Here is a 25,392-nt window from a genome sequence, read left to right as displayed (position 1 = left end):
ACCAGCCAGGAAATACTTGGGGTGTTTCGCTAGGAAACACCCAAAAACACATTTCTCCAAGTATCTTCAAATTTGCAGTTTAACCCAGAAGCACCAGGAAGGGTCATGGCAGGGAGTGGTCAGTTTCCACTTGGAACTTTCAATTGGTTTAGCAGCAGTTGGTTCTTGAAGGCTCTGATCCCATCCCTTTAAGTTCCTTACAAGGCTGCAGTGAGGAATGTGCTTCCTAGAAGGTGAGGGGAAGGGCATGTAGATGTGAACTGAAGAAGAGAGGGGCAAAGTAATTTTGTGGTACGCGGGTGTTCGTAGCTTTGTATTAAACATTCCTCTTAAAAGAATTTGAGAGTTCAGTTGACAGATCTATGCAAATGATAAATGGAAAAAGACAAGCTAGCATGCATTTAGAAGGGTGAAAGCATCACTTTGATTTGCAATGATCTTTAATCTACCACTTTTACCCCAAGGAAACACTGCAAAAACAAGAGCCCCAAATGTCAAGAAATAAAGCCTGCTAGTGTTCTGTTGGCATATCTTTTAATTTTTGAACAATTACCCTGCCATATACATTTATTCTTGAATTTTATATAGTGACACGTTAAATTTTGAAATTGAGAGAAAATGACATGCATAAATATCCCCAAATGCAAAACTGACTTTCAAATCCAATCTATTCATGTTTGTGAGAGGTCGTGTGCATGTGTATACTAGGTGCATGAGCGCATGTGCTAGGTCTGTGAAAAGTACAAATTTCTCATTTCTCGCCCTTGACTTAATATCACTCTCAAAGACTGAATGTATATTTTTATGCCCTGAAAAGTTTTAAGTAGATTTTTTATGGCATAAACCATCATCTACATTTAAGACATGACGTCTGCACTAATTGAGTTACACTAATATGAATTCGTAGTCAAGAGCAGCCTTTCTCTGAATACAAGGTTATAATTGCCCTTCAATGGCTCCCTATTACCTTGCAAATTAATTCCAGACTTTTGCTCCAGACTGCCCAATATAGCCCCAAACACTTTTTCTGGATTCACCTTCCAAACTTCATACCAATTATGGTAGATTCCTGGATGCTTTACAAAACTTGCTTATCTTTTTCTCCCTATATCTTTGCTCACCCTATTCTCTCCTCTTGAAATACCCTTCTAAACTTCCCCCTTCCCAGTTAAAGTCTCCTCCCAAAAACCCTTTCCTGGGTACTATGACTTGTCTTTTGAGGGGTTGTATTCCAGCATCCAGCATAATACCTGGCTAAGGGTAGAAATACAACATGCATTGACTAGAGATATTCTCAAATCCTTTTCATAAATTTGTTTTTTCAATTAAGCCTTTTCTGATCTCTTCCTCTGCTGGACCCCAAAGCATAATATTGGAGCTCTGCTGTAGCGCTTTCCTTATTCTATCTGGTAGATAGAATCTTGTCTACATGTCTCCCTTTCCTACATTCCCAAAGAACATTCATCGACTTGCCATTCCTCTGCTAAAGCTGTTAATCCACACACCTTGCCTGTATCGTACACTCAGTCAGTGTTTAATAAGAACAGTGATACCATCTCATATTCGAACACTACAAAGAAGTTAGCAAAGCACGCTCACATTTATTGCCCCATGTCATTCCTACAGTAAGTACAGTCAGCCCTGCATGTCCTCAGGTTCTGCATCCATTGACTCAACAAATAGCGGTTTGAAAATTTTTTTTTAATGGTGTCAGTACTGAACACATACATACATTTTTCTTGCCATCATTCCCTTAACTATACGGCATGACAAATTTGTATAGCATTTACATTCTCTTACGTATTATAAGTAATCTAGACATGATTAAAGTATATGGGACATGCCACGGCTCCAAGCCCAGAAGAAGTGAGCCACACGGGCACCAGGAACACAGACCCACCTTACACCCCCACACCTCCCACATGTCAAAATGAGAAGACAGGTAAACAAGCCACAGAACCAGACTGCCAGATCACCTACAGCAACCCCAAAGGGAAACAAGATGGAACACTCTGATACTCAGCCACCTGGACCCCTCGAACTAGTAACAAAGGAGGATCTGGAAAAAATGAAATCAGAAATAATTTCTTACATAACAGCAAAGATCATGCCCATAGTGCAAGACATGATTAATAAATCTAGAGAGGATACAGATAAAAAAAATAGAGGAGCTGAGGAACATGAAGGAATCCCAACATAGGAAACAAATGGAATCCATAAAACAGATGCAAACAGATTTCCAGGAGATTAGAAACTCCACTGAAAGTCTATGCAGCAGAATGAGCCAATGTGAAGACAGAATTTCAGATATAGAAGATAAGATTGCAATGAGTGACCAGGAAAAGAAAAAATTCTTTAAAATTTTAAGAGACCATGAGAAATCAATCCAGCAGCTGCTAAACGATGCAAAGAGAAATAACATAAGACTGATTGGAGTCAACGAAGAAACAGGAGAGAGCACAGATGACATAAAAAAACTGTTTACAGAAGTGATGGCAGAAAACTTCCCAAACAGGGGAAAAGAATTTGACATACAGATAAGCAAGGCATATAGGACTCCAACTAGCCTTGATCAAAAAAAATCTACACATAGGCATATAATTGTTAAGATTCCAGAAACTCAACAGAAGAACAAAATTCTACAAGCAGTTAGAAAAAAGAAACAAATCACATACAAAGGAAAGCCCATCAGAATCACAGTAGACTTCTCAGTGCAAACCCTCAAGGCAAGAAGAGCTTAGAATGATGTGTTTCAAGCCCTAAAGGAAAACAACCTCCAACCCAGATTGATGTATCCTGCAAAACCATCTTTCAAAATTGATGGTGAAATAAGATTCTTTTATGACAAAGAGCACCTTAGGAACTTCATGAATACCAAACCACCACTCCAAAAAATTTTAGACAAAATCCTAGGAAAAGACAACAAGGATCACAACCCCAAGAAGCCCAGCAGAATGCATCTGCTGAGCATGACAAGAAATTAAAAGCAAAGGGGGAAGATCAAACAAAAAGAAAAAGTCATGACAATGATAACTCAACACATGTCAGTTATAACCATCAGTGTTAATGGTCTCAACTCACCAATCAAAAGAAATAGACTGGCAGAATGGGTCAAGAAGCAAAATCCAACAATATGCTGCATACAAGAAACACACTTAATTCAAAAAGAAACTCATTGACTGAAAGTTAAAGGGTGGAAAACAATACTCTACACGATGGGAATGCAAAAAAAAAGCAGGAGTAGCTATCCACTTTGCAGACCAAGTGGGTTTCAAACCCACACTGATTAAGAGAGACAGAGAAGGACACTACATCTTTGTAAAGGGAAGAATCCAAGAGGAAGAGATAACAATCATAAATATCTATGCACCAAACACTAGTGCACCCAACTATATAAAACAAATACTAATGGACATGAAAAACCATATAAGCACTAATACAATAGTAGTGGGGGACCTCAATACCACACTGTCACAAATACATAGATCAACTAGACAAAAAACAAGCAATGAAATACTAGAACTCAATCAAACTACTGAAGATATAAACCTAACAGGTGTTTACAGAGTGTTCCACCCCACAAAATCAGAATACACATTCTTCTCAGCTGCACATGGGTCATTCTCCAAAATAGACCACATACTCACTCATAGAACATATTTAGGTAAGTGCAAAGGAATTGAAGTTATCCCCTGTATATTATCAGACCATAGTGTGATGAAATTGGAGATCAACAGCAAAAAAAAAAACAACTGCAAAAACTTCATAAACACATGGAAATTGAACAACACACTTCTGAATAACCAATGGTCACAGAAGAAATTAAAGAAGAAAGCAGACAGTTCCTTCAAATAAATGACAATGACAGTACAACATATCGGAATCTATGGGACACAATGAAAGCAGTTTTATGAGGGAAATTCATAGCAGTGAATACACATATTAGGAAAACAGAGCATGCCCAATTAAACAACCTGATCCTGAACCTCAAGCTTCTAGAAAGAGAAGAGCAGGACAAACCCAAAGCTCATACAAGGGAGGAAATTATAAAGTTCAGAGGAGAAATCAATGCAATGGAGACTAAGAAAACAATATGAAAAATCGATGAAGCCATGAGTTGGTTCTTCAAAAGAATCAACAAAATTGACAAACCCTTAGCCAACCTTATCGGAAAAAGGAAAGAAAAGGCCCAAATCCATGCAATTAAGAATGAAAAGGGTATGGCACTCTGAAAAGAGAGATTGAAGATGATATCAGAAAATGGACAGACATCCCCTGCTCCTGGGTAGGAAGGATTAATATAGTGAAAATGGCCATACTTCCAAAACTGCTATATAGATTTAATGCAATTCCAATTGAGATCCCAGCAGCATACTTCATAGACCTTGAGAAAGCAATCCAAAAATTCATTTGGAACAAGAAGAGACCCAGAATAGCAAAAGCAACTCTAGGTAACAGAGACATGGCAGGGGGTATCTCAATCCCCAACCTGCAACTACACTACAAAGCTACTGTGATAAAAACAGCATGGTACTGGCAAACAGACCCGAGGACCAGTGGAACAGATTAAAAGTTGCAGAAAGAACTCCAGACACACTCAGCCACCTCATCTTCGACAAAGGAGACAAACACCCTCCCTGGAGGAATAATAGCCTCTTTAATTAATGGTGCTGGACAGTTTGTAATAGCTAAAGCTTGGAAACAGCCCAAGTGCCCATCAATTGGAAACTGGATAAAGAAGATGTATTATTTTAATAAAATGGAATACTACTGAGCCTTAAAGAATGAGAAACTTGAGCCGGGGATTTAGCTCAGTGGTTTTGCCGCCTGCTGCACAAGTGCAAGGACCCAAGTTCGATCCACGGTACAAAAAAAAAAAAAAAAATGAGAAACTAGAGACATTTATAGCTAAATGGATGCATATTAAGGTCATACTCTTAAGTGAAATAAATAGGATGCACATGTGTAAATACTGAAAAGTTTCTCTGGTGTGAGAAATGGAAAGTGTAAATAAGGACTAAAATGGTTAAATGAATAATTGATAACTTGAAATAGGAAGAAAAGGTCCAAAGGGCTTGGGGAAGTAGGAGGGGAAGGGGAAAGGAAAGAAGGGAAAGGAAAAATTATGAGAAAATTAAAAAATAGAAACAAAGGGACAAGTACATAAAATAGGAAGGACCACCATTTGATACATAAGTGTTATAGGTAACATTTATAGAGGGCCGGGGATTTAGCTCAGTGGTTCCGGTGCCTGCCTCACAAGTGCAAGGTCCTGAGTTCGATCCCCGGTACCAAAAAAAAAACATTTATAGAGGGTTTACCTTAGAACAGGCTCATTACATGCACACCTTGCTTAATGCTCACAAGCCCACAAGAACAGGCCTGATTTTGTCCATGTTTTTTGCAGAGGAAGAATCTGTGTGGGTGTGGTGCCAGGGCCCAGGCACTGGGTCATTGCTTCTGAATGAAGCTTGAAGAGTCCATCTAACAGTTTGAGTCATAAATGGCAGAGCCAAGGAAGGAAGTCGGTTTTTTCCACTTCCTCTACAACCTCATCTGTCCTCCCTGGAAAGAACCCTGAACATAGAACTAACTTGTTTGACAGCTGAATCTCAGTTGATAGAATGCACAGTGGTTAAGAGCACTGAACCTGGAACTTCCTGGATTCAAAGTCGTGCTCCACCATTTACTAGCAGTATGGTACGGTGCAAACTGGTTTCTTTCTCTGCACCTCATTTCTTCATCTGCACAGTGGAGACAAGAGTATTTACTGCATAGGGTGTCATGAGGACTGAGTTCCAAGTGATAGCTACAAGGACTGGTGCATGCTTTATGGACACATTCTACACTTCCTCTTAAAAGCTAATGAGTGATTCTAAAGCCCATGAATGGTCCAAAAAGACTTCTTTTGTGTTTTGCCAGGCTTTGTGGCTCTCTCTATGCTAAAACAACCTCTAAATAACCCTAAGAATGACTTGGCTCTGTGCAGAACTGGATCTCACAGTGGTGCCCTAGCCTCAGTATCGGGACTTGGTGGTTACTCTGCCATCTGCCCAGCCCCACCCGTGTGCAAGAGGTGACTAAGCCTGAGGCTCCCACTGCCTGCTGTGAAATCACAGGCCTCTCCGTCTCATCCTACTCAGCCCAGCTCCTTCCCAGAGTTCACTCCCGGCCCACAGGGAGTATGCTAACAACTCTGCAGATGCTCACTTTGTCCTTGTTCCACACAGCCCTCCAGATGGACTGACATTCTACACCACCCCATTTTCCATTTGTGTGCACTTAACCCAACTAAAAGGCCACCAGTGGTGTCCATGTTCGTGACGTCCCTAGTCCTCTTATCTGTCCATCTCCCCACCCACCCCCTGCTTCTCTCTCCCTTTGTTTCCTTCTATTTCTCCTCCTCTCCCTTTCCCATGTCTCTCTGGAGTGGACTTTTTTCTTCTCTCAATCACTTTCCCCACACCAAAATGTACATATTTCTCCCTCCCAACTGTCTCTTTTACACACACACTCACCCCAACATGACATACTAATGGACTCCCAAGTGAGTTTGCCTCACTCCTACAGACAGAAGTGAATCAAGCTGAGTTAGAAAGAACATACTTCACACCTGTCAATTAAGCTCAATTGCTTATTGTGTGAAACTAGACTCCTATGCCCAGGGATAGGCCGACCTGGCTGGACTGGGTGAGCCTCAGCTGTCCCTCCAAAGCAAGCTCAGGGAACAAATGCTCCTTCTGTTCTCAGTGGATGAGAGCATCCCCTGGAATGTCCGGGAGCAGCTGTGAGCCCCTCCATAGGGTGGACGGGAGTGTTCCCAGAGAGTCTATGGAACTACGTGTACTGCAGTTGGTCAGCTATTTTTACAAAATTCCAATTACACAGCAAAAGGACAAACACCCTGTAAGGAGGAAATAGGTGATGCCCTGCTGCTGATGTCACTGGAGTATATTAGTAGCAAGGAAATGTCTTGAGTCTGGACTGGCCATAATAGGAAAGAAATATTACCCGAAACAAAGGTGCCTCTATTAATATATTACTTTCGATTTTTAAAGGTCTGCCAACTGGAACAGAGCCCATCAGAAGTGAATTCTGGATGTTGCAGCAAGGGAAGGGTAGGCATATTTTTAAGGATAGGCTGAAAGCCAAGGTTTCATCTATCATTTTCTTCACTTGTCAATTACTTGATGACTTACCGCCTCGAAAGCATGGTGCTAGCCACAGGGGATGTCCCTCTAGCTTACAGTTGGGAGGAAAATAAGGACAAGAGAGCAAGAAATGGCCCATGTGTGCACTGAGTGTCAGATCATGGAAGTCCAGGGAGCTGTCAGCAGCCAGCAGGCAGGAAGGGACTCCAGGAGGAAGGGAGCAGGAAACTGAGACCGGACTCATGTATCAGGACTAACAAGCAAAGGGAAAGAAAGTGTTCCAGGTAAAAGAGACAGAAAGCATAAAGGCCTGAAGTAGAGTTTGGGGAGGGGATAGAAACTCAGTGACAAAGGATCTGATGGGCCTCATTAAGGAATGTGGGCCACAGACTTTTAAGTACAATGTAAGAGGACAAGGTAATCAGAAGAACATTTCAACTGGCTGTCTCTGGCTGCAGTGAAAAGAGAAGAATGGAAACAGGCTGGGGATTTGGCTCAGTGGTGCCGCCACCTGCCTCAAAAGCGCAAGGTCCTGAGTTCTATCCCCAGCACCAAAAAAAAAAAAAAACAAAAAACCCAGAATGGAGGCAAGGAGGCGGTCACTATAGCTAACATAGCAAAGAGAAAGAAGCAATCAGGGGCATTTAGGAAGTAAATCAACAGGGTAATGATTGATTGTATAAGAAGCTGGCTTAGAAACAGCATCAGAATGACCACTTGGCCTTGGTTTGAATGGTAATGCCACGCTGACACCCTCCTGCAGGGACCTGTAGTAGGACAAGATGGTCAGGAAGTGACAAGTCCCACTTGAGGCATCTTGAAGATTCTAGAAGATATTAGTAGCAACCAGACTTCAGGATGGCCCTTTTATCCTGCCTCCTGGAATTCACATCAGTGCATAATCCCCTCCACTTGAATATGGGCAGGACCTGTGACTTCCCTCTGACCAACAGAATATGGCAAAGGTGACAGGAGATCATTCCTGAAATTGCATCATGTTATAGAAGACTCTTTCTTAGCCAGCTGGACTGGAGACACACAAGAAGTGAGCAGCTATGCTGGAAAAGCCCACAAGGCAAGGAGCTGAGGGCAGCCTCTAGAACCCAGTGATGGATGTTGTTCCACCCCTCTCAGCCAACAGCACGCCTGTGTTCCATGCTCATATAGCCCAAGAGAATCACCTCTGCCAACAACTTCAGTAAGCTTGGAGGTAGATTCCTCCCCAGCTGAGCCTCAGATAAGAATACATCCAACCAAGCCCTAGACTACAACCTGGAAAGTCCCTGAGAAGAAGACCTCACTAACCATGCCCAGGAAGACCAGGAGATAATAAACACACATTGGTTTGTGACATCAAATGTGTGATGATTTGTTATGAAGCAAAAGAAAAATAAGACAGTGCCTAATTGGAGGTGGCAAACAAGCCACTGGGTATTTGGATCTGGACCTCAAGACAGAGGTCAAACCTGGAGATAACACATCTGGCAATTATGACTATATAGACAGTGGTCAGAGCCCAGAAAAGTCTGGGGTGATGAAAAAGAGAACTAAGACAGAAGCTGAAGGATGTTCTGAGGATTCCAAAGAACAGTGCCCAGAGAGACAGGAGGAAAACAAGCACTATGGCTGTATTAACAGAAGCCAACACTTACGAAGAACATTCCTTATGTGTTTTTTGTTTCTTTGTTTGTTTTTTGCTTAAATTCTTTTATTGGTACATTTTAGGTATACAATACATTTACATTTATCATTGGGTGCTTGTACCTGTACATGATGGATCTTGGTTCTTCTTTTTTCCCCATCACCTGTGATTCCTTATGTGTTTTTGTTTAGATCTAAAATGTCTTCCAAAATTCTCATTCTTTCAGAGGTAGGATTTTTGGAAAGTGATTGGATCACAGTGGCACTATACTCATCAGTGAATTAATCCATTAATGAATTCACAGATGAATGTTTTGTTAGGAGGTGAGGACTTGTTGGAGGTGGGTCACTGAAGGAGAGAAGCTCCTCCCTTCTCTCTCTGCTTCCTGGATGCCATGGGTTGAACAATTTTTCTGTACCAGGCTCTTCTGCCATGGTGTTTCTGACTTAGAATGAGACAGCCATTGTCTGAACCCACTGAAACTGTGAGCCAAAATAAACCTCTTTTCCTTTAAATTGCAGGTATCAGGTATTTTGTCCCAGTGACAGGAAAGTGACTCATAAACTGCACCATTAACTGCTGAAAGTATTAACTCACTTTTTCCTTACAACACGATCAGGTAAGTACTGTCATGTTAGCAACGTATTACAGATGAGCAGACTGAGGCACAGAGATAGTAAGTGACTTGCCCAAGTTCATACAGCTAGTAAACAGCAGAGCAACTCAGGTTGTGCCCCAGAGACCACATTCTTACTCATTTCTGCTATACTGATGCTTTCTGTTAGGAGGAAAAGAAATACAAGGCAAGCTGATTTAACCCCCATAACTATAAGGATGAGGGATGGGACATAGAATACACTGAGGACACGGAAGCAATGTCATCACTCTCTCCCTTCCCATGCCTTGACCCATTCCTTCTCTACCATGCCTCAGCTCAGCTTTTCTTGTGTTGGCTTTATTTTCAGATGAGTTCTATGGACATGAGAGCAAAGCTAGATCCCAGCAGGTCCAGCCTGATGTTATCTTCAGAGGAAGGGCCTTCAGCCATCACTTATCCACCCTAAACCAATCATAGGGTTCAGGGAGATGAGCTCCCCCAGTTTTTGTCCTCTCAACATGCACATATTTAAGGGCTGGGGATTTAGCTCAGTGGTGCTGCCACCTGCCTCGAAAGTGCAAGGTCCTGAGTTTGATCCCTGGTACCAAAAGAAAAATGCGTATATTTAAGCCTTAACCCCACTATTAGGAGGTGGTGCTTTTGAAAGGTGATTAGGTCATAAAGATGGAGCCCTCGTGAAGGAGACTAGAGGCCTTACGAAAGGGAGCCCACAGAAAACTCTCGCTTTTTCTTCCATGCAAAGACACAGAAAGTGCTGTCTTTGAACCAAGAATCAACCTTTCACTAAACACTGAATCTGCTGGCACCTTCACCTTAGAATGTCCAGCCTCCAGAACTATTAGCAATAAATCTCTGCTGTTTATAAGCCATTCCATCTACGATACTCTGTTACAGCAGCCTAAACAGACCAAGTCAACTCACCCCACCCTAAGTTGAGAATCAACTGAGAGCTAAGTACAGACCCAGACAGAGTCCACATGTCACATTTGGGGAGGAGGGATTTATGACAGACTTAGGTGTTCAGCAAATACAGCTTTTTACTGTTACACCTAAGAATAAAAGCTACTCTAGTTCCAGGCAGCACTGGACTACTGGCAGCTGTCCTGGCAGGGCCACAGCCTGGGAACCCAGCCTGCCCAAGTATGCTTGCCACAGGAATCCTAATGCAGCTTCTCATCGTAATGCAACTTCTCTGCAGGTGGAAGTGGGGAAGAAGGGAGCTCAGGCTCGCTGTCTCCTCCTAAATTCACCTACCAGGTGATTACCTCTCCACCCACCTTCATACTCTTCCTATCCCATCCTTTGGAGAGTAACAAGAAAGAAAAAGAAATCACAGGCACACGCACATTACAATGACTAAAGTTGAACAACCTGATAACCAAGGACTGAGGGAGAAATGTAGCAAGAGGAAGTCTTATCCATTGCTGATGAGAATGAAAAAATAGTATAGTCACCTTGGAAGACTATTTCTTATGAAGTTAAATATATTTTTATCTGGTGACCCAACAATCCCGCTATTAAGTATTTGCCCAAGAAAAATGAAAACCTCTGTCTACACAAAGATCTGTACATGAATGAACTTCAATAAACCTAAAACATAAAAGAAAACAACAACAAAAGAGATCTGTTATGAGAGTGCAGTGGTTCTCAAACTTTAACATCCATCAGTATCACCTGGAGAGCTTGATAAAACAGATTGCCAAGCCCACTCAAGGGCAGATTCCGCGGATCTGAAGGGAAGCCCTAGGTGTAGCATTTCTAGCAGCTTCTTGGAGAACATCCTTTAAGAACCACTGCTCTTGTGAAAAATCTCTCCACATGGAAATGAGGACCAGGAAATAAGGATCAAGAGAGAAGCATTCCATCCTAACCAGGTATTTGAGCCAGTCCAAGGCAAGTAGTGAATAGATGAGAGGACTACCCTTTTCATGGACACGCTCAAAGTAAGGCAGGGACTATCTTGAAAAGGAAAAGAGGGGTCTTTTTCCAAAGAATGAGGATCAGACAGTAAGTAGCTATATCAGACTGGATTCTCCACAGAAAAAAACAGAAGAGCAAGAGAGATGTATTGTGTTTACTATGAGGACTACCAAAACAGAAGTCCAAGATCTGCAGTGAGGAAGGTGGAGGCACAGGGGACCCAAGGGTGTAAGTTTAGTCCAAGTCTAAAGGCCTGAGACTCAAAGGAGCCAGTGATGTAAGCTCTAGAAGACCAATGTCCCAGCCATGACCCAGAACACAGACTAAAGTCTCTCTTAATAGAACTTTCCTTTTATTAAGGTCTTTAAGGATTGGAAAAAGCTTACCCAGATTGGGGAGGACACCATGCTGTCCTCACTCTACTTGCTCCAATGTTGGCCTGTCCAGAAACACCCTCACAGGCACACCCAGAAAAACTCTTTAACCAGATATGTGGGCACCTCGTGGCCCAGTGAAGTTGTTATAAAATGAATCATCACAGCAATCCCAAGCAATACTGACTAGGGAGGCACACTGGGGAAACCAAAGGCAGGGTGTCCAGAGAAAGGAATGGGGGGCATCTAAGATGCCCAGACAAACCACAAAGATAAGGAGCATGGTATGTTCACTGGACTTAGCAGGTTGGAGCCTTCACGGACCTCGGAAAGACCAGATCCCATAGGATGCCAATGGTGGAGGAAATTACAGAGGGTTGGTGATCCAAGGTGAGAAGGTGAGTGTAAGATTTACGTGACCCATTCAGCAAGTGTGGGATACACACATGGGCAGTTGGGCTTAAAGGTCTGGGTTAGTGAGGTCTGCATTTCCTTTTTAATATGGGAGGCACCTAACTGGGGATATGAGTAAGTCTATAACAACAGATTGAAAACATAGGAGAAAAACTGTGGTCTTGGAGCAAAGCTCTTTTGAAAGCAGGCAAGAGGAGACCGCAGGCACAGATGGGGCTAGCAGCTGCAGAGAAGTACAGTGGCAAAGAAGGGAGACAGTGTGCAGATGCAGGTAAGTTTGAGAGTTTAGCCAGTGAAAAAAACAAACTAAACTAAAGACTATTAGTCGTAGAACCTCTAATAGGCTATAGCTATTAAAGTTTAACTCTCTACCACAAGAAACTGACCTTTGTTAATCCAGACCATGTGCCCAAGCAATCTGAGGGATGTCATGTGTGATCCACTCCAAACCCTAATGAGACAGTAGGCCTCGTTTGTAAAAATATCCAAGACCATGTGCACACCGGCAAAGGAGTCAAATATGCTAGATTCTACTACTTCCAAAGCCACCAGCAGCAAAGTCATTATGAAGGTCACCTTCAAAATTATATCAAGGCTCAATAGGTTGTTGTATGAGAGGATCAGAAGAGAGTCACTTGCCTACAGCTGGCAAGTTCAAATGGATCAATTGTGTAAGACACGGTGGATAAGAAGGATATAAGTACCTGGACTTCGTTAACCTGAGGAGATTAAAGGTGACTCTCCCTGTGCCCCTAGCTCAGGCAGCCACTCACCAGCAAAGGTCATGAGACAGAGAGAAAAAAGAAAGACAAGTCTTTTGTTTTGTCTCCAAAGGAGCTCATCTTCTGTTCTATGTGCCAGAGCTGAACTTGCATTTCCAAAGACTTTTTTTCCCCCTGAATTCTTTGCCCATTACTAGTAAGAAAGCTGTCCCAGTTGAGGGCCCAAATTGATGCACAGGAAAAGCAGAATGGCTCCAATTCTTTTGTTCCTTTCCAAAAGGTGAGGGAGTTTCCAAGCTTCTGTTTTTCTGTTTTGTTCTGTTTTTCTTTAAGACTTGTTTTCTTAGAAACTCAGAGAAAGGCAGTTACTCTATTTCATCCCTCTGAGATGCATATTTTCCTCACATATTAACATATTAGCAACAGGGATACCTTTTATAATCCTTGACACCTTAGCTTTGTATAATAGTTCAGTCGGTCCACCTCACACTCAATGTCTCTATTTTGATGAACAACCAAAATTGCCCTATGGTGAGTGCTTCAGTTAACCTCCTTTACTAACGTGCTTTCCATAATTTTAACCACAGTCCCACATATTTGATATGATCGTTCCTATTATAGTAGAGCAAAAACCTCAGATGCAATGACCTGCTGACTAGTAAGTAGTAGAATGGGGTTGGACAAAGTTGTTTGCTACCTCCTAAAATATTTTAGCTGAGTCAGAATCATCAGTTAACTGTATCCATGAATAATGCTGCTATGTTTGCCTTCCTAAAGTTCTTGTGTTGGAAACTTGGTGACCAATGCTGTAGGTGGAACTTTTGGGAGGGAACTGACTCATGAAAGCTCTGCCCTCATGAATAGATGAATTCATTTGTAGATTAATGGATTAATAGGTTATCATGGGAATGGCCTTGTTAAAGTAAGCTTAGTTTAGGGCCGGGGATTTAGGTCAGTGGTTCCAGTGCTTACCTCACAAGCACAAGGTCCCAAGTTCAATCCCCAGTACCAAAACAAAAAAGTAAGCTTAGTTTAGTATGCCTCTGTGGGGCCACGTGATGCCCTTTGCCACATTAAGATACAGCAAGAGAGCCCTCACCAGGTGCCAGTGCCATGCTTCTATACTTCCAGCCTCCAGAATCATGATCTTAATAACCCTCTATTCTTTATATGCTACAAAGTTTATAGTATCCAGTTATAGCAACAGAAAACAGAGTAGGGGAGATGAAGAAAAATAGAGGAGATGAACAAGGTACAAAGAAGGATTATAGCTTAAATTCTATTAACATACATATAAAGATAGCCACATACACAGAAATTTCAAAGCTGGCTATGGGTTGAAGCAACAATCATCTTCCCAGAGCCTCAACATCTTTATCTGTAAATATATCACAATAACAATAGTGGCTACCATCAATTGAGGACTTGTCCATGACAGAAACTGTGCCAAACATTTTACCACACTTATTTCATTTGTACCATGGCCCAAAATGTTAGATATAATTTTCCTCATTAGAAACTGTTGCTTGGAGTATTTAAGTAACTCACTCAAGATGACAGATCTAGCAAGTATGGGAACCGGGATTCAGTCCTGCCTGTCTGGCACCAGAAAGCATTAATCCATTTCCTATTCAGCACACCCACCAAGGGAGATGACTAGATGAGAGAAGATTTCTGATGTCCTGTCCCTCTGTAGAAATGATGCTACATTCACAAATAAGCATACAATGGCCCCATGCTTGGTGAACTTGACCTATGATGAGGTGTTGAAAGGCGATTTGGTTTTAGAGGATCCTTACAAAGTTAAGCATAGAATGACCACATGATCTAGCATGTCCATGTGAAAGAATTAAAAGCAAGGACAGAAAAAGATACATGTATACTAATGTTACATTGGCACTATACACAACAGTCAAAAGATGGAAACAATGCGAAGGTCCATCACAGATGAATAAACAAATGTGGCATACACAGACAATAAAATATTACTCAACCTATAGAAGGAGTTAAATTCTGAAACATGATACAACATGAGTAAGTCTTTTTTTTTTTTTGGCACCAGGGATCGAACTTAGGTCCTTCCGCATGTGAGACAGACGCCGGAACCACTGAGCTAAATCCCCGGCCCCAACATGAGTAAGTCTTAAAGACACTGTGCTAAGTGAAATGGGCAAAAGGACAAATATTTGTGATTCCATTTATGAGGTACCTGGTTTACACAAACTCATAAATACAGCAATTAGAATGGTGGCTCTCAGGGGTTGGGGAAGTGAGAGTTGATATGATAGTTAACAGGTCCAGAATTTCGGTTTGGAAAGGTAGAAGAGTTCTGGAAGTAGATGGTGGTAATGATTGGGCAACACTGTGAATGCACTTAATGCCACTGTCTTTACACTTATAAATGGCTACAATGATACCTTTTATGTCACTACAAATTTTTAAAACCTCCAAAAAGAGGAGAGAGATTTGAGACTAATTATGCTTCCCCAAATAAAGGAAAAAAAAATTTTTTTTCAGTACTAGTAGTCAAACCTAGGGCTTTGTGCATGCTAGGAGAATATTTTTCCCCTGAGCTACAACCCTAGCCTGTTTTTGTTTTTATTTTAGGACATCTCACTAAATTGCCCAGGGTGACCTTGAACTTGTCATCCTCCTACCTTAGTCTTTTTTTTTTTTTTTTTTGGTACCAGAGATCGAACTCAGGACCTTGAATTTATGGAGGCAGGCGAAGTTCCTGCCTTAGTCTTGAGTAGCTAGGATTATAGGTGTGTTCCACCATACCCTGTTTAAAAAAGAGGAAAACTTTGGAGACTTGAGTTAAGGTGGAAGTGAAGAGTCATGTTCAGGGAGTATGTGCTGGAGAAGCAGGTAAGGAAGGCAAAAGGTGGACAGTTGCTGCTCTGGAAAAAGCCAAAATATGGAAAAGGCAGAGGGCATGAATTCTGCTAGATGATCCCGGGCATTGACCCAGAGCATCTCTGAGCAGATGGCAAGTTCGGTCTTGACAGCAAGGAAGGGCCAAGGGATTCCATGTCATTGAGAAAGAAACCGTCTCTCTCAGGACTCTCTGGGATTACTTTTTTTTTTAAATCACACACATGCACTAAACCTTTCACATATCAAGCAATACCGTATCCTTCCTCAAACCTAAATAAACATCTGTGCATCCTAATTTTAATTGCAATAAGGAAACAGCTGACTAAATGAAGTCACTATCTGGCCTTCAGGTAACATTGGTGCAACCTAAAATGTTTAATCACATCAGAGCCCAAATCCAGCGTGTTGTGCTGATAAATGCACACTGACGGCCAGTTCCTGCATGGCAGCAGTGGTTCCCAGATGGGTTCCAAGGGGCGCCCCCCGCTGCCGGTTGCCGGTTGCCGGTTGCAGGTGGAGATGGAGCAGTGGGAGGCCAGGAAGGAGCAGCTCACGCCAGCCTGCCTCCTGCTGAAACCAGCAGCACCCTGGTCAGGGCTTTCAAATTTGTTTTTATAGAGAAAGGAATAAAGTATTGGCATTCAGAAGAATTAAGAAAGACTCCGGTACTCAACCTGTCTCGACTTTTGTTTTTGTGGGTGCTGTGGGAGGAGATGTGAAGGAAGATGAGACACTGCCTATACCATCTGGGTATCGTGGAGGCTGTGGAAGAATCTGCACTGGTTGCAAATTTATCAGAAAAACAAACAAAGGAAAGTATTCTCTGAAAAAGTAGCAAAAGTCCCAACTCAGGATGAGAGGATGACCTCATTTATAACTTCAGTCTATTTGTCAGTGCACCTAGATAAACCTAAGCACCAACTCAACCACCTCCCCCGGCAGCTTGAAGCCTTCACCTGCCCAGGATTGCAGCTAGGGGGTGGCTTTGGCAGCCTCCGTGGTCTCCATGTGTCTGGCTTCTTGGGCCGAAATGAAGAGGTTGGAATACGTAGCTCCTAAGAGGTGTCATCTCTACAGGGTCTCTATTCATTTTGCACGTGTAATTTTTTAGATGAGGAAGATATAACACATTTGTGAAACAGAAACAAATTCAATCACCTTAACACAATACTTTCATTTTTTATGTATATGTTTTAATAAAGGCATAACTGATTCTGAAAAGTACTAAAGTGTTTTAGCTGCTTTTTCTTTTCAGAAAAAAAAATCTTATTAATACATTTTTTTAAGGTTAAACCTTTAGACTTTCTGAACTCTAAGACCTATTCTGTCTTGCAATGAGTCTTGATAAGTGTTAAGAGCTTAACTGTGCCCCCTCTCATTTATATGGTAAAGCCCTAACTCCAGTACCTCAAAATGTGAATGCATTTAGAGATAAAGTCTTTAAAAAGTAATCGATAATGATATTAATGGAGCCATCTGGTAGGCTCTAATCCAGCATTACTGGTGTCCTTATAAAAAGAGAAGACTGAGACACAGGCACACAACCGAGGAGTACCATGGAAAGATACACCTTCAAGCCAAGGAGCGAGAGGCTTTAGAAAAACCAACGCTGCTGACGCCTTGATCTGGGAACTTCCATCTCCAGAACTGTGAGAAAATAAATTTCTCTCATTTAGGGAACCCAGTCCGTGGTACTTCGCTTTGGCAGCCTTAGCAAACTAGTGCAGAAAAGGCTAATACTGTCTTTCTTGGTAAATTTATTGATCACACTAACCAATCATTGACCACAAAAGTGCACTGTGATCAAAATCCAGGAAAACATCTACACACACATACACAGAGTTTTGTTCTGTTATTAGTGCATGTCTACAGTACATGATGTTTCCATTCCTTGTGGGAAGCCAGCCAGGTACATAACACATTTTAATTACTTTTCATCCCCTTCCCATTCCCTCCCCTCCTCCATCTCTTGACCCCCTTCCCATTTGAAAAGATCTACCTCCCTACTTCCTATTATCTTTTGTTTGGCTCTTTATTTCTATTTGGGCTTTCTCATATATGAGAAACCATGTGATATTTAAGTTTACACACACTTCTAACGGGTACAAACCTATTAAGTTGTAACATGAATGTGTTTTGCAACAAGTTTTTTTTTTTCTTTTTAATCTTGTAATAGAAGTAGGGTCTTGCAAAGTAACCACATCCTCTGGCTTCTCCCTTCCTGCCAGCCAGTGACTGACTTAGATACTGTCAGAGTGAACCTAGGACAAGATGTTTAGTGGAATGGCTGCCTCCAACACAGTCTGTCTCTTGAATTCTTTCTGGTTAACAGTCTAGCCACCTTTTCAAAATAGAGACAAGAAACACCCCCCACCACCCCCTCTAGGTGCCCATGCTCAGAGCTTCTTCCAAGAGGCTGTAAGCAGGGAGCATTCACCAGGGATCTGATGACGCATTTCTAAGCTCCACCTGGACAAATGAGGAGCACCCCGTGACTGGGAGGATGGCAGCCCAGAAGAAGGATCACCTCTGAATTTAAAGCACCAGCCTCCCCTTTCAGACAGGGCAGAGAATGGCAACTGCACAGAGCCTCAAAATTGTCACGATCAATATAATTTTTAACAACAACACAAAGAACAGAGTCACGCAGTCTTACTTAGGGAAACAAGTCCCAAGCCTCCTCCCCTAGTTGTGAGCTGGCATAACAAGGAACCACCTAGATTTGAAAAGGTAGAACTAATCCACCTTTTTCTCATTCCCTGCAACATTCTAAGGACAGAATGGAGGTTGAAAGGAACATGACCATCACAGGACTGAACTGCATATACGAGTTTCCGAAAATAGCTGCAGTGCAGCCCTGAAGATGACTTCCAAGCAGTGGGAGGTACGAATAAGCATTAGGCCAAGCATGTCCTGAAAGAGACCTACTGCTACGCCTCCAGCATAGAGCATGAAACAGGATTTGTGGTCTACCACCCAGCAACAGCACTCAGCACAACTGCTAAAACGCATGGCAACTTTAATGATTATCAACAAGCACTGCTGTGGTTACAATCTAGTTTCAGGGCTTGCCTCAGCTAAACAGTTCACCCTCCTTCTTACTGGGAACTCTCCTTTGACCACTGTCATCTCCTTATTAAAAATCAGCCTCTGTATTAGCACTTCCTTTGCATTGTCATTGAGACCACAAGAATGTAAGGGAGAGTGATGTCCCTCAAAGCCTTGCCCATTGTGCTTCCTCCAGCCTCCCCAGCCAGTACACAGCCTGGTTCCCACAGGGCTCACCTCCAGGCCTCAGCTGACCCAGAGAACGTAGAGCAGGAAAAACAGCCACAAAGCCCTCAGAGGGAAGAGAGCCTCACGCTTACTCAGAGATTTCAACAGCTGCAATTTTAGAAGGTACTGACAAGGCAAAACCCAAGTGGCCTGTCCTGTATATACCTTGCCACCTGTATCTTCCCAGGTCCTCCTGACATAATCTGCACGGTATTGATCTCCCCACCCAACAGAAGTCTTCCCTCCCTAGGCCTTTGCTCAATGTCAACTGCTCAGAGAAGCCTTCCCTGCTGTCTAACATAGCAACATCACCTTCCCTTGCTTGGACAGATCCCACCACCACCCTGTCCTGATTTTTCATCTCAGCACTCTGCCACTTGCCAGCAAGCTGCTTTACTTACTTCTCTTAACGTGCTTCAGACCGACAAATACAATATTTATAATTATACAGTATACTCAGGTGATTTGTTCCAAGACACCCGGGGGACACCATAATCTGTGGGTGTTCATGTCCCTTATACAAAGTGGCAACATATTTGCAAATAACTTACACATATCCTTCTGTGGATTTTAAATCATCTCTAGATTACCTATAGTATCTAATACAATGTAAATGCCATGTAAATCGTTGCCATATGCTACTGTTTAGTGAAAAGTGACAAAGTCTGTACATGTTCCATACAGGTGCAATTGTTTTCTTCTAATATTTGTGATCCACATTTAGCTAACCCCTCAGATGTGGAACAGGAGATATGGAGGGCCAGGCCAAGGCAGGACCATGTCTGCACTGCTCAATGCCATATCCCCAGCACCTTCAACAATGTCTAGCATGGAGTAGAGGCTCTTCGAAATTTGCAAAATGAACAAATAAGCCAACCAAAGCTTTTAAGGTTGAATCTGGCAATATGAGCTATTGAAAGGGAGAAACATACCAGACTCAAATTTTCTAATAAGCAATAGTCCCCAGCACCATGTTGCCTCTCCTCCTGGTAAAAGCAGAAAAACTGCTACATCTGCTGGCATCATAGAGAGGCCACCAAATAAAATTAGATGCAAAAGGACCCAAAAGGGAACAAACACATGCTATTTGTGTCTTCTTTGAGAAAGGTTAGAAAAGCAAAGTCAAGTGAAAGGACCAGGAAGAAAACAAACAGTAACAGCTGAATCTAGACTGGCAAAGAGAGCAAAACCTAGGAAGATGTGGCAATATGAAAATAGGAACAGAGACCTGGGCTTCTGGAGTCTATTCTATCCCCAGGGCTCTCTTTAGCAGCAGATAAAGGAAGGAGAAATTTGCAGAGCTTCCTGGAGAGTTAGGAAGGAAAGAGAACCACCAACATTTAAGAAGAGAGTCAGCTGCCTGGGCAATTTCTGAAGGTTGATGGTGGGGTAAGACTAGGAAGGGTTGGGACAAGGAAGTTGGGATGGGAAAGAAGATACTCTAAAACAGGACAGTGAATGGCTAGATGGAGGATCAAGGAATGCGTGTAGAAGCCTCATGTTGAGATTCAGCCAAGTGGACTGTAAGAGGTAACTCAGAACCTCTCTGGAACAAAAGTAACACACATAGCCAGGCTGTGTCAGACCTACTAACGATGAGAGTTCTACCTGGGCTTCAGTGATGGCAATTCCTAGAAGCTGTGGCTGCAATCTCCTTTTTCAATAATCAGCAATTATAAAAGGGGGCAGGGAGCCCAGTGCAGCTTCCCTCGGGGTACAAGCCCAGGACCCTTAGAGAAGACATGACTGATTCCACCGTGGGCTTGCACTGTTCTGGGCAGCAATGCTCCATGGTGGGTGAAGATATCTTGTTAGGAAAACACTCAAAGGGATGCAAAGGTCATGGGAACACATGACAGATCGGAAATAATGACCTAAAGCTGTGAAATGGAGGCAAGGTCAATTTGCCACAAGACCCAGTGGCTCTCAGGCACCTGACCAGCTTTGCTGAGGAACTCCTCATGGGTGGCTGTACCAAGACGGAGGCATGTCTTTTACAGAGAAAGGTGCCAGAAGCTGTCCCGTTACAAAATGACCAAAAGGGAGGCTGTTCTTCCTGAAACCATATAAAAGGCTTTCTCTGTCTGCGTGTAGCCCTCTCTGTTTAACTGCTGAATTAAAAATCATCGATATGGGTGAAATGACAGGATGGCCGGGATTTAGTCCAAAAGTCTCTAGTAAACCAAAAGAGTCGAGTAAGGAGATGAAGAAACTTGATGGAGACAGTGGTATACATACTGAAGCTGGAAGAGGGATTTATTATACCAGTGGGTCTCAAAAGTGTCCCTTCCAGACAGGAAGCAGCAGCACCTGGAAACTTTGTAAATTGCAAATTCTCAGACTGGTGCCCCCCCAGATCTACCAAAACAAAAAAGAACCTCTGTGGCTGGAGCCCTCCAGAGAAACCCTCCAGAGAAACCTGCCCATCCATCCTGATTCACCCTCCAATTGGAGATGCACTGCACAGTACCGGTCTCTCTTCTTTTTTGTTTGCGCCATGGATTTCCATAATAAAGGGTTTTTAAAAACCACCCTGTGGGCATTTTCGTTGTTGAGTTGTTTATTTCTTACATCATTTGTCTTCAATTGCTATTTAACTATTGTTTTGGTCTTTGTCTGGAGCCTGAACAAAAAGCCAGGAAGCAGAAGCAAACCACGACAGTCTCCCTTTCCAGTGAAGTTTACGAGTGTAAACTTCCTGTTAGAGTCACCCCACCAGCGCACACACCACTCACACCTGAAGACCTCAGCTGCCAAGTGACCCCGCCTGTTAGAGCTGCCCAGCTTTCTCTGGACCTCCGCGCGGTGATCTCTCCCAGTCCTTGAGACCCCAGGCGCGCCCGGATCCCGCGTGCCCAGCGTGTGGTCTAGGTGGCTGGATCCGGAGTGGTCTCCCGGGGCTGGCAAGAAACGACCCCCCATCCCCTTTGACTTTCAAAATTGCACCAAACGAAAAAACCGGCTTCCCGATGTTTCCTTCTCCGGTTCGCAAGTTCCGGAGGAGAAAGCCTTGGAAAGGAGAAAGTTGAGCCGAAGGTGGAGAACCCGAGCGGTCCCCTCCGGGCCCGATTACCCCCGCCCCTTCCAGGTCTGGGGCGCCGGTGCCGCGCGCGGAAAGACGCAGAGGTCGCGGGAGGGAAGGGTTAAGAAGCTGGGGCCGCTTCTCCCTCCCCAGTAACCAGTGCCCCCTTCCCCAGTCGCCACCCCCTCGTGTGCTGTAAAACAATCCTTCTGTTTCTTCTTTGAGACATTAGTCTCAGGGGCCATTATAGCAAAGAAAGGTAGCCAAGCTCTTTCATCTGCAAGAATCCATTAAGCCTGGCCTCCGTGCTGCAGGCCGCTCGTTTACGGGCAGCTCTTCGATGGGGTCTTCGGGGACCCCTCCCAAGTGAGGACGCAGAGTACCTGTATCCTGTCTCCCTTCGGCAACTAGAATCTGGGGGTTGGGGTATAAGGAGGCCCCCCAAGTAGAGTTAAGATAGTAGAGTCGTGGAGCTCCGCCGCAAGGGAGGGTCTCCCCACGGCCCCCGGTTTGACATCTTGCTGCACACCCGGGGGGAGGGAGGGGACTTTCGAGGGCGAAAGGGGAAATGGCCCTCCCTCCGGCTTCCTGTGTTCTACACGCCAGTCTGCACCAGCTTCCCCAGCTGGACGGGTGCCTCGGCCGGGACACAGGGCGCGGACGAGGGAGGCGCAGTGGAGCCTGGTCGCGGCAGGAGGATGCGCACGTGTGGCGGTCGGGGCGCGTGGCTCGCCTGGACGCCACGGTGCCGCCGCCCGCGAATGGGCGATCAACCGCAGACGCGCTCTCCCACGCACGCTTCCAGACAGAGTTTTGCCCCTCGGGGACCAGGAGGGCCTTTTACCTTTTTTAGGAAGCTGTGATGCAAAATGCCAGCTGGAGAGCACTAAGGCACTGCAGGTTTCGTGTGTCTCGTCAGAGAATACTCTTACACCGATTAATTATTTATATCTTCCCCATGAACAGTCGCCCCCAATGCCCACTCCGCCTGAGCTAGTCGCCCAGTCAGGAGGACAAACGCGGCCAAAAGGCCCGAGGCACAGGCACCAGGGACAGCGGCTTAGACTGCTGGTCTTGGCGGGGCGGAAGCAGGGGGAGGGGAAGGTGACTGGAGCCTGGGAAGATCCAGTGTCACACTTTGCTGAGGCTTAGGGGGAGGGATGTTCCCTTTTCGAACAGCCAACAATTCTGTTAGGAGGAGTAAAGGTGGCAGGGACAGAGACAAAACAGAACTCTTTCTTTAATTCTCGGTTGTATCTGGGCCAAAGACAAAATCCAATGTCTGTGTCTCCTGCTTGAAATCTCTGTGGAATGACCTTCTTTGGATCTTCTGCTGCTCTTTCGCCATGAATATAAATATTTTCTCCACGCACCATATGTTACCCACGCACTTCCACAGACCCACCGCCACTGCCCTGCTGGGCTCCTTGCAAAAAGGAGAGCCGCCCCCTCTCAGCCGGGAGGGCAGGGAGAGGAGGGAACAGTGTTGTTTAAGGGACAATGTCACTTTCCTCTTCATCAAGATTCTTTGTCAATTGCTAGGGAAATAATTGACCTCAAGCTACTTCCGTCACAACCAATAGAAAAATGGACCGGTGATGTGTCCAGCTGTTAAGGGGAGGCTGGCAAGCAGGCTAGGGAACAAAGGTGGCCAGGAATGGAGCTGGCATGAAAAATATGTAAAGCTTCATGTGGGAATTCTTGGGAAACAGAAGAATTGCACTTAAAAATAAAGCAAGCGAACAAAAACTGGAATTCTGCTCATTTGCTCTGTCTCCAAGATTGCAGTCCTACGAACACGCCTTAGGATAGTTTAAAAGGACTGCCCCAACACAGGAGCCCTTTAATTCAGCTGTCATCTTTTCAGATCTCTGACCCTTTCCTTAACTTGCACAATGGTACTTTCTGCCAACATCCTCCACTCCACCGAAAGCCACAATGAGCCAGTTGGTGTCTGATTCAGGGGCCCAGGAAGTGATTTGTGAGTTCAGTGAGTATTAGGGGGGAGGGGAGGTTGTTTGTAAGCAGTGGGAGAAAGCGGGGGCGCTAGGAGGAGCAAGAGAGGTCACCAGAGACAAAGCCAGGGAGAAATCTAGCGATTGTGTTTTTTCGGTTCCCTTGGAGAGATGATCGTTAAGAGTGATTTGTTAAAACAGATCTCATATTTCAGACCACAAGATGTCCCATTTACAAAGCTGATCCTGTTCCAGGTTAGACCAGTCAGGCAAAAATCAATATGGACATTTGATGCCATCAGGATGGTAACAAGCAAGAACAATATCAAACAGCAGCTCAACTAGGCCTCAGATATGATTGCTTGGCCTGAACTGTACGATCTTTCAAAGGAAAGAAAAGAAGGCTGGGGGAGGGGGATTCTGGTACTACAAAGGCCTCCCAAGAGCATCGATGCTATACATATTTCCTCCTCTAGTGAGCAATTAAGCCAGTGTCCTAGATGTGTGAATGTTGACAAATAGTCACCATGTGAAAGAACCAAGGCCCCTGATTTTTTTTCAGGCTTTCCCTGAAACACAGAGTGAAGAGTCATATCAGTATAGCACAAACTCCTGACACCTGGATCCACACATGTATTTAACAGCCTGCATCTTCTCCATGGGATTGTAGGGAGTTCTAGGCACATGCACAAATCACCCCAAAAAAGAAATCACCATGCACAAAAAACAGTGGCACATCTAAGACTGGTAATGCTCACCTCAGATATTCCACGCTTTTTGGTGTCGCTGCAGAAATTACCCCATTAGTGTGATGCATTTTTCTTTAACAGAATTTTTTTATTTTATTTTTTTTTAATTTTTAAAGCTTACGTCTAGTCTAAGATGATCGTAGATAAATGAGCTACTGAGCGCTATGGTCTAATGTTTGTTTCCCTCTGAAATCCGTACGTCAAAATCCTAACCCTTAAGGTGATGGTATTAGGAAGGGTCCTTTGAGTGGTTATTATGTCATGAAGGCAAAGCATTCATGAATGGGATTAATATCTTTAAAAAGAAGCCTGAAAGAGACTCCTCACTCCTTCCACCATATGACAACTCAGCTGGAAGGCTCCATCTATGAACCAGGAAGCGGGTTCACTAGACACCGAATCTGTCTTCCTTAGTCTTAGACTTCCCAGTCTCCAGAACTGTGGGCAGTAAACTTTCCTTGTTGAGGAGGCTCCAGTCTATGATATTTTGTTACAGCAGCCTGAATGGACCAAGACAGGGAGCATATTTCCAAATTTCTCCAACCTCTGACAAGCGCTTTCTTAGATCTTTTCTAAGATTCCGTTAAATCAAGACCCAATTGGTAGCTATAATTTACTTTTCTCAGAATGACTAACTCCAACCAGCTGAGAGGTGTTAATTCAAAGACAGA

At 43.7% G+C, this 25,392-nt stretch overlaps 1 long non-coding RNA gene across 1 annotated transcript in view; it reads right to left on the bottom strand.

Moving 5' to 3' along the window:
• The window catches only part of LOC147824124 (uncharacterized), a 51,806-nt gene extending 28,279 nt beyond the window's left edge, over nt 1–23,527 (bottom strand). The window contains exon 1 of the long non-coding RNA XR_015442698.1: nt 22,862–23,527. This is a non-coding gene — a long non-coding RNA (uncharacterized LOC147824124). The remainder of the gene's footprint in view (nt 1–22,861) is intronic.
• Nucleotides 23,528–25,392: the final 1,865 nt, after the last annotated feature.

The sequence above is a fragment of the Heterocephalus glaber genome, unplaced genomic scaffold, assembly GCF_053883595.1.
Source record: "Heterocephalus glaber isolate CG9 unplaced genomic scaffold, H.glaber_assembly_v1.0 deba00001553, whole genome shotgun sequence".
Lineage (NCBI taxonomy): Eukaryota > Metazoa > Chordata > Mammalia > Rodentia > Bathyergidae > Heterocephalus > Heterocephalus glaber.
The sequence above is the reverse complement of the archived record's forward strand: the minus strand, read 5'-3'. Positions and strand labels throughout refer to the sequence as shown.